A 19,769-nucleotide genomic window follows, 5' to 3' on the forward strand; every position below is an offset into this window, starting at 1 on the left:
GTGTTGAGCTGTATTCAAGCATCTATGAGGTTCATGTGGTTAAGGCACTTGCACAATACTGAGAAAAGGATAATTTTAGAATTTTGGCCCAGCAACGATGTTGCATAATGTGATATATCTCCTTGTCAGATTGGCGTATGATTTGGAGATGGTGTTAAAAGTCTGCTGGCCCAGTCTTTTTAGCTGGTAATAGTTTGGATATGACAGGTGCTGCTCTTGAAAGAGTGGAGAAGCATATTCCATCATGTGTAGGAAGGAACTGCAGATGCCAGTTTAAAGCAAAGATAGACACGAAAAGCTGGAGTGTTCCATCATGATCCTTACTTGGGCTCTGTAGGCGGAAGGGAAAGTTGTGGGATATCGCAGAGGAATGAATTGCAGAGGGCTAGCGGGACTCAGATTCACCCGAACAATGGGCAGTGCAGTTCTGAAGGTTCCAATTAGTGATATTAATGCCATTGAATGTCGAGGAAAGATGTTGGTGGCTGCTATTGCCTTGCAGTTGCATGATAACCATATAACCATTACAGCACGGAAACAGGCCATCTTGGCCCTACAAGTCCGTGCCGAACACTTATTTTCCCCAAGTCCCATCTACCTGCACTCAGACCATAACCCTCCATTCCTTTCCCATCCATATAACTATCCAATTTATTTTTAAATGATAAAATCGAACCTGCCTCCACCACTTCCACTGGAAGCTCATTCCACACAGCTACCACTCTCTGAGTAAAGACGTTCCCCCTCATGTTACCCCTAAACCTCTGTCCCTTAATTCTGAAGTCATGTCCTCTTGTTTGAATCTTCCCTACTCTCAATGGGAAAAGCTTATCCACGTCAACTCTGTCTATCCCTCTCATCATTTTGAAGACCTCTATCACGTCCCCCCTTAACCTTCTGCGCTCCAAAGAATAAAGACCTAACTTATTCAACCTTTCTCTGTAACTTAGTTGCTGAAACCCAGGCAACATTCTAGTAAATCTCCTCTGTACTCTCTCTATTTTGTTGACATCCTACCTATAATTGGGCGACCAAAATTGTACACCATACTCCAGAATTGGTCTCATCAATGCCTTGTACAATTTTAACATTACATCCCAACTTCTATACTCAAATGATATATGCGCATTCAATTATTTTTAGATTTGTTCTTGCTCAAGTGCTTTGTATCATTGGCTTGGGCTGACTTCATTATTTCCAGCAGAGCTGAACAGTGTGGGAAACAAAACCTCAACTGAAGAACAGTATTTTTGGTGGATCTAGGCATGGCTGGCAAAGCCAGTTTATCGTCCATCCCTAAATGCCTTTGAGAAAGTGGTGGTGAGCCATCTTAAACTATTGCAGACTTATTGCAGTCGGTTCCAAGAATTTGTCCCAGGTTCATTTATCTTACTTAAAGATTCATAACTTTCTGATGGCATTTCGTGAAGTATCTTTTCAGAGTTAATTAAATCCTACCACTGATTTTTCGGTTCCACTGGAGAAGAATCAGAATACAAAACGTTGTCTGTGGAAGGACTGAGCTGAATAAGACAATCTGAATATAAGAACAACAGTCTGATTTTGTGTTTATTTACTCTTCAGCATAAGCCATTAACCAAGTTTGGTGCTCATCAAACTGATGAAAAAGAAGATAGCTTTCAACACGTTACAAATAGAGAGCCCCTTATTGTTTTATTCAAAGGAATTGACTTCTCAAGGAGGCTCGGGATGTTGATAATGACTTGTTTTCATGCTGGTTTTACGGGTACGTTTGGCTGATGAGGTCAATATAAAATCTGCAGACTTCGCCAGAGGCAGGATGTGGTTGATGGGGCAGTGAGTAGTTTGGAAGGTGTCGTGCTCCTTCAACCATTGACACAGAACATTTGTGTAATCTTAGTTAATGGACTCAAGGTTCTTCAATGGTTTCTCTATTGCCATGTGTAAAGGTAGAGTGAAATACATTTTTGTTGCATACAGATCAGCAAAACTATTACCATGCTTAAGCACAATCTACCGGTTAGTATAGAATGCATAGCACAGCCCACTGAATCTAAATACAATAGGTGCTATATTGGCTTCATTTTACACTCCGAGCTGCAGCTGGCAAGAAAGGCTCGCTGGAGCTATCGACTCCATTCTGGTCACCTGCGAACCATCGTCCCTCTCCCTGCACAACCCTCATCAGCCCTTGTTACCCGGGGGATGCCTCTTGCAGCTGACCTCGAGGATGCAGAAGGTAAGACCCCCCCCCCCCCCCAGTTCTTCTCGCCTCCATGTTATTCTGAATCCTCCGTATGTTATTTCATTATGGTTCAGGAATGCACATGAATTAGGGGCCATTTCTGAGTTTTGAACACCTGACCTGCAGACACCTGCACAAACGAACAAGCTCCCATAGAATTATTAAATTCAAAAGCCTGGCCTTCATACATACATTTCTACTGACGACAGAATTACTTTCCTCTCTCCACTTTTAGTAATTGTTTTTAATTATCAGTTTTGTACGCTTTTGATGCCTTTCGTTTCAACTGTGGGTATTTTGGTTACCGCATCAAGTGATTTTTGCTTATTTTCAGACTTGTGAACAAAGTCGGATGCCTGTAAAAATAGAACCGGCTCATTAACCAAGGACCTGTAGGTTTGTAGTGATGGTATTACACCTTTTCAAAGAGGCTTTGAGAACATCCTTGAATTATTTCCTTTGTCCACTTGACATGACAGAATGCAGAAAAGGGTGTCTATTTTCAGAGTCTGGTGTTGGGTATGTGAAAAATGTGGCCTATGCCACAGAACTGACTGTATCCAGAGCCTCAGAGCGGAATACAATGGCTGGGAAATGGTGTTGATATCGATTCGCTAATCCTACCGATCAATTTGATGGATTCTGTGAAGACAAAATTGTTGAACCACTTCATGAATCAGATGAATTCAGGGGAGCCAAGCGCACTGGACCATAATCCGTGCGCTACATCTGAAGGCTTCATCTTCAAACTTATATTACTGCAGTCAAAATCTTTGTGGAAATCCACTGAAAATGAATATAATTTTCTCACAATTTTTTTTTAGATTTAGGTTGGAGATAAATACAGCACAGAAACAGGCCCTTCGGCCCACTGAGTCCACGCCGACCCACGATCCCTGAACACCAACACGATCGTACACACAAGATTCAAGAGACATTTATTGTCACAAGCACCAATTGGTACAGTGAAATTTGAGGTCACCATACGAATAAAAAATAAAAAATCACAGCACAGGATAGACTTTAACATAAACATCCCTATAAAGTGGAATCAAAGTTTCCCACTGTGAGGGAAGGCACCAAAGTTCAGCCATCCTCCTCTACTGCTCACCCGTGGTCGGGGGCCTCCCGAGCCCCCAGCAGTCGCCGCTACGGGCGGCCCGATGTTCAGGCCTTCTCGCCCAGATGATGGAACTCCGACGTTGGAACGGAAGAACAATCTCAGCGGCTTGGACTTCCAAATCGGCCACTTCTTACCGGAGACCGCAGCTCCCAAAGTCCACAGGCCGAGCTGGGCGGAGATTCAACACTGGCTGCCCTCGGCAAAGGGATCCCAGGACTCTGTGATGTTGAAGTCAGTGCCGCACGCGGCTGGAAGCTCCGCAACCACAGCTTCACGATGTTGAAGCAGTAGGCCCAACACTCCGGAGCTTCAAACGGCGATCCCAGGTTAGGCATCGCCCGCTCCACGACGTATCCATTGCTGCGCCGCCGCTGAAGCTCAGGTCGGTATCCGGCAGGAAAGGCCGCGCCAATCCAGTTGGTAGGCCGCGAGGCGAAGAGGAGACTCGGAGAATAGTCGCATCCTCGCCAGGAAGTGACTGGGAAACAGTTTCCCCCTTACCCCTACCCACCTCCCCCCACATAAAAATATTAAGAAAACCTCCAAATCATACTTTTTAAACAGACTAAAAATTAAATAAAGATAGAAAAACAGACAGACTGTAGGCAGAGGCTGCCATCATGCGGCGCCCCTAGTGGACAATACAGACAATTTACAATTACACCAAGCTAATTTACCTACACACCTGTACGTCTTTAGAGTGTGGGAGGAAACCGGAGAACCTGGAGAAAACCCACGCAGATCACGGAACAATAAACTAAACTAACCTTGATGTGTGCATACATATGTGTTCAGTGTATTCAGAAAATATCCAAACCCCTTCACTTTTTCCACATTTTGTTACATTACAGCCTTATTTTTAAATGGATTAAATTCATTGTATTATCATTAATCCACACACAACACCCCAGAATGAAGAAGTGAAAACAGGTGTTTAGAAACTTTTGCAAAGTAATTAAAAAGGAATAATTGAAACATCACATTTACACAAGTATTCAGACCCTTCACTCAGTGCTTTGTTGAGGCACCTTTGGCAGCAATTACAGCCTCAAGACTTCTTGGGTACGACGCTACAAGCTTGGCACACCTGTATTTGGGTAATTTCTCCCATTCTTCGCTGCAGATCCTCTCAAGCTCTGTCAGGCTGGATGGAGAGCGTCGATGCACAGCTATTTTCAGGTTCCCTCAGAGATGTTCGATCGGTTTCAAGTCTGGGCTCTGGCAGGGTCACTCAAGGACATTCACAGACTTGTCACGAAGCCACTCCTGCGTTGTCCTGGTTGTGTGCTTCGGGTCGTGGTCCTTTTGGAAGGTGAACCCCCGCCCCAGTCTGAGGTCCGAAACGCTCTGGAGCAAGTTTTCATCAAGTATCTCGTATCTCTCTGTACTTTGCTCCATTCATCTTTCCCTCGATCCTGACTAGTCTTCCAGTTCCTGCCGCTGAAAAACATCCCCACAGCATGATGCTGCCACCATCATGCTTCACCGTAGGTATGGTATTGACCAGGTGATGAGCTGTGCCTGGTTTCCTCCAGACGTGACACTTGGCATTCAGGCCAAAGAGTTCAATCTTGGTTTCATCAGAACAGAGAATCTTGTTTCTCATGCCTTTTAGCAACCTCCAAGCGGGCTGTCATGTGACATTTACTGAGGAGTGGCTTCCGTCTGGCCACTCTACCATAAAGGCCTGATTGGTGGAGTGCTGCAGATATAGTTGTCCTTCTGGAAGGTTCTCCCATCTCCACAGAGGAACTCTGGAGCTCTGTCAGAGTGGCCATCTGGTTCTTGGTCACCTCCCTGACTAAGGCCCTTCTCACCGGATTGCTCAGTTTGGCCAGGCGGCCAGCTCTATGAAGAGAATGACGGAGGCCACTATGCTCTTCGAGACCTGCAATGCTGCAGAAATAGTTTTATATACTTCCCCAGATTTGTGGCTCAACACAATCCTGTCTCGGAGGTCTATGGACAATTCCTTCATCTTCATAGTTTTAGCTCTGACATGCACTGTCAACTGTGGGACATATAGACAGGTGTGTGCCTTTCCAAATCATGTCCAATCAATTTAATTTACCACTGGTGGACTCCAATCAAGTTGTAGAAACATCTCAAGGATAATCAATGGAAACAGGATGAAGCTAAGCTCAATTTTGAGTGTCATAGCAAAGGGTCTGAATACTTATGTAAATGTGATATTTCAGTTATTTATTTTTAATTACTTTGCAAAAACTTAAAAACACCTGTTTTCGGTTCTTCATTCTGGGGTATTGTGTGTAGATTGATGATAAAAAAAATGAATTTAATCCATTTTAAAATAAGGCTGTAACATAACAAAATGTGGAAAAAGTGAAGGGGTCTGAATACTTTCTGAATGTACAGTAAGTAACAAAAAGCAAATGAATGTATAGGATCTATTAGATAAGAGGATAAAACAGATTAGATAAAGGTGGAATTAGAATGAAAGCTGCTTCTGAATCTAAGAAGTGCCGTAAACACTTCAAGTCAAGTGTCAAGAGAGTTTATTGTCATGTGTCCGAGATAGGACAATGAAATTCTTGCATTGCTGCAGCACAACAGGATATTGTAGTCAAACATACAGAACAGATCAGTGTGTCCATATACCATATAATATATATATATATACACACACATCAGTAAACAGATAAAGTGAAATAGGTTGCTGACACTTGACAGGAGAGGAAACCTGCTAATCGTACTTGGTCAGTTATATGGGGATAAACATGGAAAAAGTGAAGGGGATAAATGTGGAAAAAGTGAAGGGGTCTGAATACTTTCTGAATGCACTGTATAGGTTGATGGCTAAAGTTGAGGCAATGCTGATTAGCTGAACTCCACCAAGAAGGCTGTTGGTGTTGGGGAACAGGAACAAAGATTGAGAAACGTTATTGGGGAATGACATATTTCTTCTTGCCAAGTCTGTACTGCAACTGAGCCTGCTACAGACTTTTGCATTAACTCCAGTTAAATCTTAACTAATATTTTATAGGGAAACTGCTGGAATTGAACATGTAAACAAAGTGTTATTGGGAATAGAATTGTTTTTGCTGTTAATTTTTATTTGCCAGACTGGTTGGAGAAAAATATTTGGTTAACTGTTTCATGGTTAATCATACTTGATGAAATGCATCTTTATTTCAGTTATTTTTACTTACTGAGTGGAGGAAAGAGAATATTTCCTTTGTAACGAGGGTTAATATCCAGTAAAAAATAGCACTGCAGTTGCTCATTTGCACATCTAATGACAATAAATTGTACTTACACTGCACCTTAATATGATTTATGCAAATAAAACATGACCTTAAGCCATCTTGCTGAAAGAGATAGGTTTAAGCCTGTCTTAGAGGAGGAGAATTCAGAGGTTGAAGCAAAGGCTACCAATGGTGCGACAATGAAGTCAAAGATGCAGATGAGCACAGAAGCAGAATCGATATCTCAGAGGATTGGTGGTCTGGAGCTGATTACAAAGATGGAAAGAGGTGAGGCTTGAAAAAAAAGTACATGGGTTTGAAAAAAAGGATGAAAATATTGCATTATGCAAACTGGAAGCCAATGTATGATGGGAAGAGATTTCAAGTTGGAGTGTTGGATGATCTCCAATTAATGGAATACGAAAACATGGTGGACTAGTTGGAGAACATTCGAAAAGCCTGAAGGCAACATAGGCAAATTTGATAGTTTCAGCAACTGGTGAACTAAAGAATGGGCCGAATGGGCAGAGATCAAAATAAGTGATCACTGTAATGTTATCATTGTGTTTGCAAATCAAGGGAAGATAATGACACCAGGATGAAGAACAATTTGCTTCATCCTAAATGGTAGGCGATGGATAGTGTTAATAACAAGGGGGACAGAGACGATGATAGGGATCAAAGGAAATGGAGACTGAGATGACATGTATTTCATCATTCACAGGCCTCCAAATCACTATGTTCAATAAAATGATATGACTGACACTCACTAGGTTTGGTTTGAAATTGTACAGCCAGATATTAATTCCTGGCTGGCAAAGCAAGATGTGGCCAGGGTAAGAGAATAACACACAGCAGAAACCATATCGCACTTTCAATGTAACTGACAATGGATGCATTTACGAGCAGTCATCGACTTTGGATGAGAAACTTGTTATATTATAACTTGTAACTTTATATAGAATGTAAGTAATGTTTTTGCTAATGATCAAAGTCGCTTTTCTGAAAATGTTGTCAATTTTGTCTTAGGTGAAGCTGCAGTTTGTTCTCATCCTCGGGAGTTATGCTCTGTAGCCTGGAGGTGTGGGGAGGGTGTAAGAACCAGGGGGGAACGCAGCTTACAGATGACTAAATCTTAACAGACAATTCAGTTCCACTAACCCTCCATTAGCACTTGGCATCGGTTCGTAAACTTGGCGTATATCTAGATCGCCAGCTCTTCTTCATCTCTCTTATATACACAACCTTAATCATAATTACACCTGGGTTCATAACCCGCATCTGGATCATATTCAATGGAAACAAATTTTCTGGGTGATTTGCCCAGGGAAGATAACAGGCTACTTTGATGGATATCCCATTCTGTTGTTGCAGTACATTCTTTCATTTTTCATTTGAACAAAGGTAGCAGCCTCCTCAACAGCAATAATTCACACATTAAATATTTTTCTCTGAACGAGGGATATAGTGTAAGGCGGCTGTAATATCATGTTATTTTTGGTTTAATATTGTTTTTAAGGATCTTCATAATGAAAACATTGTGATGTTTTCAACTTACCTGCTGTAACTTTGGCCATAGTTAGCTTTGCTTGGTGTATTAATGCGACATATTAGATCATAAGGACTGTCTTAAGGACTGAACTTTTCAATAGATGATCGGAAGATACATTTTTAATCTTTATAGCACAAATGAATATACAGCAGTTTCTTCTGGGTCTGACTTTGCTTGCCCATTGCCCCCACTTAGAATCATTGCCTGCATTCCTATCATGCCCCTGCTTCTCTGATCCAGATGTGGTAGAATGTGCTTATCGCCCCCCCTGCATCCCAAAGTCCAGTAATGTGGTCCCATTAGCGTCCAAGCCTTGGGTGACACAGTGAGGATGTTCTGCTGGCAACTACCAAAGTTCTCCTCCAAGAAAGGTCCCGACCCGAAATGTTGTCTATCCATAACTCACCACAGATGCTGCCTGATCCTCTGAATCCCTCCAGCGGTTAGTTACTTCCTCCTCCCGCAATGTTGCTAGCTGCAACCATTATAAATGATCGTTGATGGTCTGAAAATGCTTCTGACAGTCATTTAAGAAGCAACGTAATGGAAGTACGATCGTTTAAAATATATAATTAATATTAATTTGAAGAAAAACAAAGAAGATTGAATGTGAAATTAAATAAATAATTTAATTCAATCAAATCAAAATGATATTAACGAGTTAACCCTTTGGATCTTAATCCTTTGTCCTACAACCTCTGTAAAATCAATGGGGTCTTGGATCCTGGAAGTTTAGGTGTTTCTTATCTCTCTATATCACCATCTATATCTCTCGTTTCCTTTTCCCCTGACCTCCAGTCTGAAGAAGGGTCTCGAACCAAAACCTCACCCATTCCTTTTCTCCAGAGACTGCTGTCTGACCAGCTGAATTACTCCACCTTGTTGTGTCTATCTTCAGCTTTAGGAGCAGGTCGGTAAGTCAGTATTGCCTACATGCAAATAATCCACTCGCTGGCAATTAATTGGCTAAATGCTTGCGGTTCCATTCAGAATTGCTGGCAATAGCCGGTGGGAGCTGACCCAATGAGTTTGGATGAAGCTGTTGCCTCAACTACTGACGTTTATTTTTATTGACAATGTGTATAAAAAACATCAAAAACAGTACTTTCATTGTGTCTGGCCAATCATAGAAAAATTATATTGACTATGCCAGAACAACCTAGTTTCTTAGTGCATTTATTACTTCATACCAGAGGTTGCTGTGCAATAAACAAGAACTATAACTGAAGGAATACTTATTATTAAGGTTGCCAGAAAGAACATCAAGTCTATCTTTTAAAAGGCATCTGGTTTGAATATTGCTAATCCACTGGCATAAGGTCCTGACAGGAGCTAGTAGATCCATATTGTCATAAATGTATTTCCAAGCAAGCCAGCATACAAGCAGAGGAATCTGTGGACAATCATTTAATGACTAGAACGAATTTGTAATTTAACTTAGAGCTTGTCCCCAGAGTAAGCAGAAGAGTTGGTATTATAGATTACTATCCATTAATGCAAAGCAGGAAACATTCGAGAAAGAAGGATCATATTGCTCAGGCTATTTAAATGCTTGTTGTTTGATTGAAACTGAAATTGTGGCTTTTTATTTAACTGCCATAATGCAGTTCCCTTTCACTTTGATTAAGAATCTTGCACACAATTTCACAGATTTTATTTGAAGCATAATTATAAAAATTTAGTCTTAGTTTACATTTTATTTTTAAGGTGTAATTACTACTGCTAAAGAGTCGCTAATAACAAAAACTGGACTATTCATATTTTAGGTCATCCAATTTCTTTCATCCAACCTGTTTTAGTCCACTTTCGTTTTGTGTGCTGTCCGTCTTTGAGAGGGAGGATGGGCAAGCTCAGCTCTCCTCACATAGCAACAGGGTGCTGTTTTCAGAAACAGTGAACTCAGATGTTTTGCAGTATATGTGCGGTATCATCCCTCTCACCTCAGTACATGCATTGACTTCAATTCCACCTCCAGAAGAAAAATAATACTTGGTCTGTCACTATTGGACTCAGTATAGCCCAGACCACCACACAAACCAACCTTCCTTCCAGTGACTGCATTTACACCTCACGCTGCCTCGGCAAGGCCAGCAGCATAATCAAGGATGATTACCACCCTGGCAATTCCCTCTTCTCCCCTCTCCCAGCAGGAAAGAGGCAAGTGTAAAAACGCACACCTCTAGATTCAGACAATATGCAGTCGTGTCTTCATTCTAAGCTCTTGAGAGTTATTGATGTTAACATTAACATTGTTTACAAATTTGATTCCTGGAAAGGCAGATGGCATTATTCCTGAGCAACAATGAGCACTTTCAGTCTATATTCTGTTGAGCTCAGAATAATGAGTGTGGACCTCATTGAAACATACAACATATTATACTTGTGACAGGATAGATGCAGAGAGAATGTTTCTCCTGGCTGGGATGTATGGGACCAGAGGTCAACATTTTAAAATAAGGTGTTGGTAAGTCTGGGCAGAGATGGGGAAAAAAGATTTTTATCAAGAGGGGTGTGAATCTTTGGAATTCTTCACCCATAAGTTCTGTGGATGCTCAGTCACTGACTAATTCAAGGCATCAATGGATTTTAGAAATTAAGGGAATCAAGGGGTAATGGGGTGAGTGCAGGAATGTGACACAGAGGTTAAAATCCAGCCATGATTTGTTTGTCCTACTTCTGGTTCCATTTCTTCCCTTCTTTTCCACAATGACTGAGTGTGAAATTCTCAGGAATGGTTTTTAATGCACTGTTCTTGTGCTGGATCTTTTGTACTCAGAAAGTTTAATATTTCCTCCGAGTTTAGCTGTATGGCGTCAGAGCAATTAAGAGCTCAGCCTGCCAGTCTTATTTTAACTGAGAATGTAATTATGTTGAGCGCATGGATACAGTTCCCAAAGCTATTTGAATCGGCTTCAAACCTGGGCCACAGAACCGAAGCAAGAAGCACCCAAATGCTGTATGCCACTGGAAAATTGTCCTACAAAATTATATCTAGATTATTTACCAAGCAGCTGAGTTTAGTTTTGTCAAAAGCAAATTGACATTTTTTTCTTAAACACCTAGAAAAAAATGAATGGAAGATCCAATCCAAAACTCAGTTTCAGATTCTGGGCAATTTCATAGGAAGCTTTGGAGGATAATTGCATTTTTCAGCAGTTACTTCAATTTCACTTTAAAAGCACAGCTTTGTTTGTGTGCCACAAAGCTGGCTGTTGCATTTTACAAACTAGCAGTGGACCTATAAACTGTTTGCCATGTTATATTTAGCCATTGTGTTCTGGGTCATGCAGAACTGTGACATGCGATAAGATAAGTCTAAGGGAAGTTAACTGTCTTTATCTATTGGTTTGTATGAATATATTGACTTGGCTTGGGAATGTTTAGAATGTAGGAGAAGTGGTTTTAGTTATGTGTTTTATTATCTTGACCTCCTTGTTGTAAAACATGTTCAGGTCCTCTTAACATTGACTATTGCACAATGAAAACACACAGTCATTACCCCCATGACTGGACAACTTTCATACTTGCATGCTTTGGTGCAAGGCCAAGAACAGCAGTGCTGAAGAGCTAACACACATTGAAAAGGGATATTACTTTACTAACAACTGTCAGGGGAGCCGAATGCGACTGTTCATTCTACCAGTGACCTCTGTATTACTTCTCCACAACTGTTTTTTTCCACAATAATTTTTATGGAGCTTAGACCAAATACTTTCTCCAGACAATTTGTTTTAGTTTCATTTCTTATAGAGTAGATTATTCTAAATAAAATGTTTCTCTGGAAAGCAAATAATCCTTTTAGCTTCTTAACCTCATTACGAGATTATTTTAAGGGACTGAGCAAGGATTTGAATAAATGAATTTAATTTTCCGCGTTATATAACGTTAAACCAACATTGGCGTGTTCCTGGTGCTCATTTTCTCAAAGGTACAATGAATTGCTTAATGAATGCTGGATATACTTCTAAGTATTTACAGGAGGAAAGCTAGATTTTGGAGCCCTATTTGTTTTTTATGGATTCACTGTATTATAAGCGTTCTTCCAATTTAAATACAAATTGACAGGCTCCCAAAGGCCAGTGAGGGGAGCATGTCGTTAAATCCTGTGCTTGGGCTCTGCTTTGCCTCACTGGAGAGTGGTCTGTGTCAGCTGTATAACTCACAGCACTCCAAAAATGGTGGCGGTATTAAAATATGTGTATAGTATAACTTCTCCGTAAAATGGAAAAGAAGTCTAATGCAGATTAACACCAAGCTGATTTAAAACAGTTGGCTATCATCATTGGGTTTCGTCAACTCTGTCTCCAACACTAGCTCAAAGCTGCAAGAGACTGTTCTCCATAACGATTATATAAATGATTTCATCCATTTAACCGTCTCCAGAAATACATCCCCCAGTTATTGTTTGTTCTAAGTAGTCTTAATGGGAACCAGAATTCCAAGTATTATGTGACTATCTCTATTTACTTCCAGTAATTTTCCATTATCTTGAATAACCTTTCCCCACAACGCACAAATATATTTCCTAAATAACTCTGATATACATCTAACACTGAGTTTTCCATAAGCTCAATAAGCCAAAATTGAAAGTAATATAACACGAATCATGCCTTCATTGAAGGAATCCAATCAGGAAGATTTTATAGATACCTTTAATGTATTGGCAATTAAAAATATATATTTTTACTTATATAGGTTACAAATATCAAACCTCAATAAATGCCAGCTTATCCAGCATCTCCTTATAACTCAAACTAGATGCAGGAAACATGTTCCCAATGTTGGAGGAGTCCAGAACCAGGGGCTACAGTTTAAGAATAAGGGGTAGGCCATTTAGGACTGAGATGAGTTAAAACATTTTCACACAAAGAGTTGTGAATTTGTGGAATTCTCTGCCTCAGTGGAAGCCGATTCACTGGATACATTTAAAAGAGAGTTAGATAGAGCTCTTAGGGCTAGCGGAATCAGGGAATACGGTGAGAAGACATGACTGGGCTACTGATTCTGGATGACTAGCCATAATCACATCAGATGGCAGTGCTGGCTCGAGGGGCCGAATGGCCTACTCCTGCACCTACTATCTATGTATCTATGTAAACCCTCCAGACTTGCAAATCCTTTTCTGCACCCTTTCCAGTTTAATGGCATCATTACCGAAAGCAGGGTGAGCAGAACGGTACAGAATTCTCCAAATGTGGCCTGACCAACATATTGTAACATGATATCCAAGCTCTTACCCTCATACCTCAAACCAATGAAGTCAAGTGTGCCTAATTTCTTCTTCACCAACCTGCCTACCTATACTGCCACTTTCATGGAACTATGTACCTTCACCCTTGGTTCTCTGTTTTCAACACAAGCCAGTGTCCTACCATTTACTCACATTATTGAGGTGCTTGTTTGTGGCAATGGTGTCTGTTGCTCCTCACATTTGAGTCAGGTGGCTTTAGGTTCAAGTTCCATGTCAGGACCCAAGCACATAGTCTAAGGGTAGGAGAGTTGCTTTGTCAGAGATGCTATGCATCGGGTCAGGTAATGACCTGATGGAAATAATAATGCCATTGTCACAAGAATTGCAGCAACTGTACAATAGACAATAGGAGTAGGCCATTCAGCCCTTCGAGCCAGCACCGCCATTCAATGTGATCATGGCTGATCATCCACAATCAGTACCCCATTCCAGCCTTCTCCCCATATCCCTTGACCCCGCTATCTTTAAGAGCCCTATCTAGCTCTCTCTTGAAAGTATCCAGAAAACTGGCCTCCACCGCCCTCTGAGGCAGAGAATTCCACTGACTCACAACTCTCTGTGTGAAAAAGTGTTTCCTCATCTCCGTTCTAAATGGCTTACTCCTTATGGTGCATCACAATGGAATGGGACCTGTTAAAGTATGGGAATGGCATGGTAAGAACTGGAAATGGTCGGAGTCATATTCCACTCTACAAAAATACACCTTAACACGTCTAGCCCACTAAATCCCAGGCACATTGAAGTTTCTTACATTGTGAGAATGCAAAGTCACGAAAAATCTTTCCATGAGCTCAAAACTTTCCAATTTCAGCTGAATTTCGATCTGGATAAAGTTGTTTTGTTTCACTGATTTTAAGTGCATTATTTTAGGCATGTTATGAAGATCAGCAATTTCAAGTGGCACCTTCACTGAGTGCAGTAGCAAGGGGTAAAAGCCCTAAAGAACACTGGAATCAATTCCAGGTGGGGACATAAACCCACACAAAGCCCAATCTATCACAGCTGAGATTGGAATATGCTCAAATACAATTGCCAGCTTTCTAATCTGCTAACATCTAAGATATTTTGTTTGATTTTGTTTTATTAAAATAGGATTGGTTTACCCTGGATAATGGATACCTTGTGATATACATGTGTGGGCAGATTTTTAAAGCTGTTCAATATCTTGCAGTTTTACATTTTATTTGCAGTGTGGAAACCCACATACTGCTTTCTTGGGTGACCCTTCTTCAAACGTCAAGTCTGAAGAAGTGTCTCGACCCAACACGCCACCCATTCCTTCTCTCCAGAGATGCTGCCTGTCCCGCTGAGTTACTCCAGCTCTTCGGTTTAACCCAGCACCTGCAGTTCCTTACTACACATTATTTTCTTGTCTGGTCTGACAGCAGAACTGCAATGTTAATAATACATTTGGTCTAAATGTTCAATTATTTGGGATCGACACAGGATCAATGGAGAATTTAAATATGGAGAAATCTGTGAGCTGCTTGATGTGCGAAATAATTGTCAAATACTTCTCTCTCTTTTTAAAGCATAAAAAATGAAGTGGTACAATAAATGTAATAAGATATATTTGGCTTGTATTATTGTAATGTACTGTAATTCTATTAGACTAAATCTCGTTGCACTGACGTGCAATGACAATAAAAGATATATTATTATCATTATTAAATAAAATTATTTAAAAAAATAAAAAAAAAATAAAATAAAATAATGCTCTTTATTTTTGCTATTACCTGCTCCTGTACATTCCAAAGAGGTGCCTCCCTTTGTGTTATTATTGTAAACTTTGCAATGTAATACAGTCCACTATAATGTACGCTAAATCTTTGAGACCCTCGTTTTCAGCGATGCTCTCATAAATACCCAAAAAAGATCCTGTAATAATCCAGTTCTGATGCATCTACTCGATGAATAAAAACTAAATGGATCAGACAGGCACAGCGCGGAAACAGGTCCTTCGGCCCACCGAGTCCGCACCGACCAGCGATCCCCACACATTATCCTGCACACACTAGGGACAATTTTATATTTACACCAAGCCAATTAACCTACAAACCTGTACGTATTTGGAAATTGGGAGGAAAGTGAAGATCTCAGAGAAAACCCACACAGGCCACAGGGAGAATATACACACTCCGTACAGACAGCAGCCATGGTCAGGATCGAACCCGGGTCTCTGGTGCTGTAAACTTTAAGGCAGCAACTCTACCCCTTCACCGCCATGGTGTTTAAAAGAAACTCGAAAGGATCAACATTTTACCCCATTGTGTCTGTTCAACCAGAAAACATTTATTTTTAATAGAAATTTTGGCATTTTCGTCTGAACCTAAATAAAAAATGTAAAATAGCCTTGGCAAGATACAATCCATTTCAACCAGTTACAGCTTTAGAGGACCAAATGTTAAACTTAAAATTCTACAAATATCTTTTGCGCATAAAAGGACATAAAATCAATAAATACCTCCACGGAGGTCTGGTCTCAAGGGTTTGGAGCATTGTTTCCAATCAGGGTTGAAGATGACATCTGCTTGGTGCTCTTGCCAGTCATGTCTAGGTCATCATTCTCACAAACGGAAGCTATAAAGTATGTACGATATTTACTTGGGGGAATCGCAGAGCCAAAAGCAAAATGGCGAAATACTAATGGAATGAGTTAGTTCGACAAATGTTTGGCTGGAGTTGAACGGTGGGCTTCAGATGTACTTCCAGGTGTGCTGCTTGTGGGATGAAACCTGGCTCGGATAAACCTGTGCCTGAGGCTGCATTCACTTTGCAAGAGTGTCTGAGTATCTGAGGGTGAAGTATGAATTCTGTGCCAACAATTCAAAACTAACATAGATTCTTCCCAGTACAGTGCCGTATAAGTAATATAAAAAGATATTGAGTGTTCATCGTAGTTTGAAGATGAACCTACATTGTATCATAAACTGTTGGAGAATAGACCAAGGCGTCATGCCTCTGAATCTGTGGAGTAAGTTGCAGTATGAAGAATCTGAAGAAGGGTTTCGGCCCGAAACGTTGCCTATTTCCTTCGCTCCACCCGCTGAGTTTCTCCAGCGTTTTTGTGTACCTTCCATTTTCCAGCATCTGCAGTTCCTTCTTATACAAGTTGCAGTATTACATTCTCTACCGCAACTGGTACTCTTTAAAGCACACCTGGTGTTATTTATAACATAGTTGTCATGAAGCATGCCCTCAACAAAGACTCAAAGGAGGACTTGTCACCCTTCATCCAGCAGATCAAGAGGCAACTGCTTGGCTAAAGGAATTTGCATTCGCTAAATAAAATTTGGAAATGTAAAGTTCATATCAACTAAGATTAGCATTTCAGTGTTGATTGTCAGCTGTTCCTTTCGTGGATATGCGGACACTAACAAGAGTGATTGGAGTGCAGATTATGATCTCCTCTGAGATTATTTTGAAGAAAAGACAAAGCCAAGAATATTCAGGAGTAATTGAGAGAAATACTTTTCAAATATCTTCCCATATTTTATCTTTCAAATAAAACCTGCACTGCCAAGGACAGGTTGCATTCAGACATTATGAGAAAAAGCCATACAGACATTTTTATGACAATATTTTCATTCCAATTTTACTCCTCGGTTAGCCTCTTGACATACTTCAAGGGAACAAAGCAATCGTGATCCGCTTGATCACATCCATTGTTATGTGCTGTGGGTGTGATTAGGAATAGCATCATTATTATTTTCCACCTGTTTTCATTATCTCGATATCAGGAAGTAGCAAATACTTTACTGTCAGTCAATGACTTTTGCAATGTTGCCACGTGAGAAACATGACAACTAATCTGTGCACAGAGCGCCCTCACTGCAGCAGCGTGAGGATGACCAGATAAAGAGGATTACACTGGACAGTGCTTTAAAGAGGTGCCATAGAGTTGTAACTTGCACACATTTGACAGTGCAGGAACACCACAGAATATGGGCTCTGACCCCATCAACATGGTCTCAAAGTGCAGACAGTACAGATCATGCTGTTGACCTATATGCAATCCAAGTGTAAATAACAGCAGCTCAAACTAGGTGGACACCAGTTAAAAATACCCCAGCCTCCTTTGAATAGATAGATTGAGTGGGTAGATCGAGCAGAGAAACAGACCCTTCAACATGTGGCGACCATGTGACAATCATGTGGCGAGCGCTGAGTCTCCTGCACTCGCCTAAAAAGTCGCCTAAGTGGGACAGGCCCTTAATGGAGCCAAGAAAGTTTGTAGTTTGAAGTTTAGTTGGTGTTTGTAGTGTTCAATAGACCCGCTGGCTTTTGGGAAGAAGTAGTTCTTGAACCTGGAGATCACAGTTTTCGACTCCTACACCTTCTTCTCACACCATTGACTCTGTGTATAACCATATAACAATTACAGCATGGAAACAGGCCATCTCGACCCTTCTAGTCCGTGCCGAACACGTATTCTCCCCTAGTCCCATATACCTGCGCTCAGATCATAACCCTCCATTCCTTTCCCGTCCATATAACTATCCAATTTATTTTTAAATGATAAAAACGAACCTGCCTCCACCACCTTCACTGGAAGCTCATTCCACACAGCCACCACTCTCTGAGTAAAGAAGTTCCCCCTCATGTTACCCCTAAACTTCTGTCCCTTAATTCTCAAGTCATGTCCCCTTGTTTGAATCTTCCCTACTCTCAGTGGGAAAAGCTTATCCACGTCAACTCTGTCTATCCCTCTCATCATTTTAAAGACCTCTATCAAGTCCCCCCTTAACCTTCTGCGCTCCAAAGAATAAAGCCCTAACTTGTTCAACCTTTCTCTGTAACTTAGTTGCTGAAACCCAGGCAACATTCTAGTAAATCTCCTCTGTACTCTCTCTATTTTGTTGACATCCTTCCTATAATTAGGCGACCAAAATTGTACCCCATACTCCAGAATTGGCCTCACCAATGCCTTGTACAATTTTAACATTACTTCCCAACTTCTATACTCAATGCTCTGATTTATAAATGCCAGCACACCAAAAGCTTTCTTTACCACCCTATCTACATGAGATTCCACTTTCAGGGAACTGTGCACAGTTATTCCCAGATCCCTCTGTTCACCTGCATTCTTCAATTCCCTACCATTTACCATATACGTCCTATTTTGATTTGTCCTGCCAAGATGTAGCACCTCACACTTATCAGCATTAAACTCCATCTGCCATCTTTCAGTCCACTCTTCCAACTGGCATAAATCTCTCTGTAGACTTTGAAAATCTACTTCATTATCCACAACCCCACCTATCTTAGTATCATCTGCATACTTACTAATCCAATTTACCACACCATCATCCAGATCATTGATGTACATGACAAACAACAGTGGATCCAACACAGATCCCTGTGGCACCCCACTAGTCACTGGCCTCCAACCTGACAAACGACCATCCACCATTACTCTCTGGCATCTCCCATTCAGCCACTGTTGAATCCATCTTGCTACTCCACCATTAATACCCAACCATTGAACCTTCTTAACCAACCTTCCATGAGGAACCTTGTCAAAAGCCTTACTGAAGTCCATATACACAACATCCACTGCTTTACCCTCATCAATTTCCCGAGTAACCTCTTCAAAAAATTCAAGAAGATTAGTCAAACATGACCTTCCAGGCACAAATCCATGTTGACTGTTCCTAATCAGACCCTGTTTATCCAGATGCTTATATATATTATCTCTAAGTATCCTTTCCATTAATTTGCCCACCACTGACGTCAAACTAACAGGTCTATAATTGCTAGGTTTACTCTTAGACCCCTTTTTAAACAATGGAACAACATGCGCAGTACGCCAATCCTCCGGCACTATTCCCGTTTCTAATGACATTTGAAATATTTCTGTCATAGCCCTTGCTATTTCTACACTAACTTCCCTCAATGTCCTAGGGAATATCCTGTCCGGACCTGGAGACTTATCCACTTTTATATTTCTCAAAAGTGTCAGTACTTCCTCTTCTTTGAATCTCATAGTTTCCATAGCTACTCTACTTGTTTCCCTTACCTCACATAATTCAATATCCTTCTCCTTGGTGAATACCGAAGAAAAGAAATTGTTCAATATCTCCCCCATCTCTTTTGGCTCTGCAGATAGCTGTCCACTCTGACTCGCTAATGGACCAATTGTATCCCTCGTTATCCTTTTGCTATTAATATAGCTGTAGAAACCCTTTGGGTTTACTTTCGCATTACTTGCCAAAGCAACCTCATATCACGTTGCCTCAGAAAAGCAGCCAACATAATCAAAGACTTGTCCCACCCTGGTCATTCTTTCTTCTCCCTGTTCCCATTGGGCAGAAGGTACAGAAACATGAAAGAGGGTTCCACCTGACTCAGGGACAACTTCTTCCCCTCAGTTGTTTTAGTTTTAGTTTTAGTGATACAGCTCGGAAACA

Source organism: Amblyraja radiata, chromosome 26 (assembly GCF_010909765.2).
Source record: "Amblyraja radiata isolate CabotCenter1 chromosome 26, sAmbRad1.1.pri, whole genome shotgun sequence".
NCBI classification, from domain to species: Eukaryota; Metazoa; Chordata; class Chondrichthyes; order Rajiformes; family Rajidae; genus Amblyraja; species Amblyraja radiata.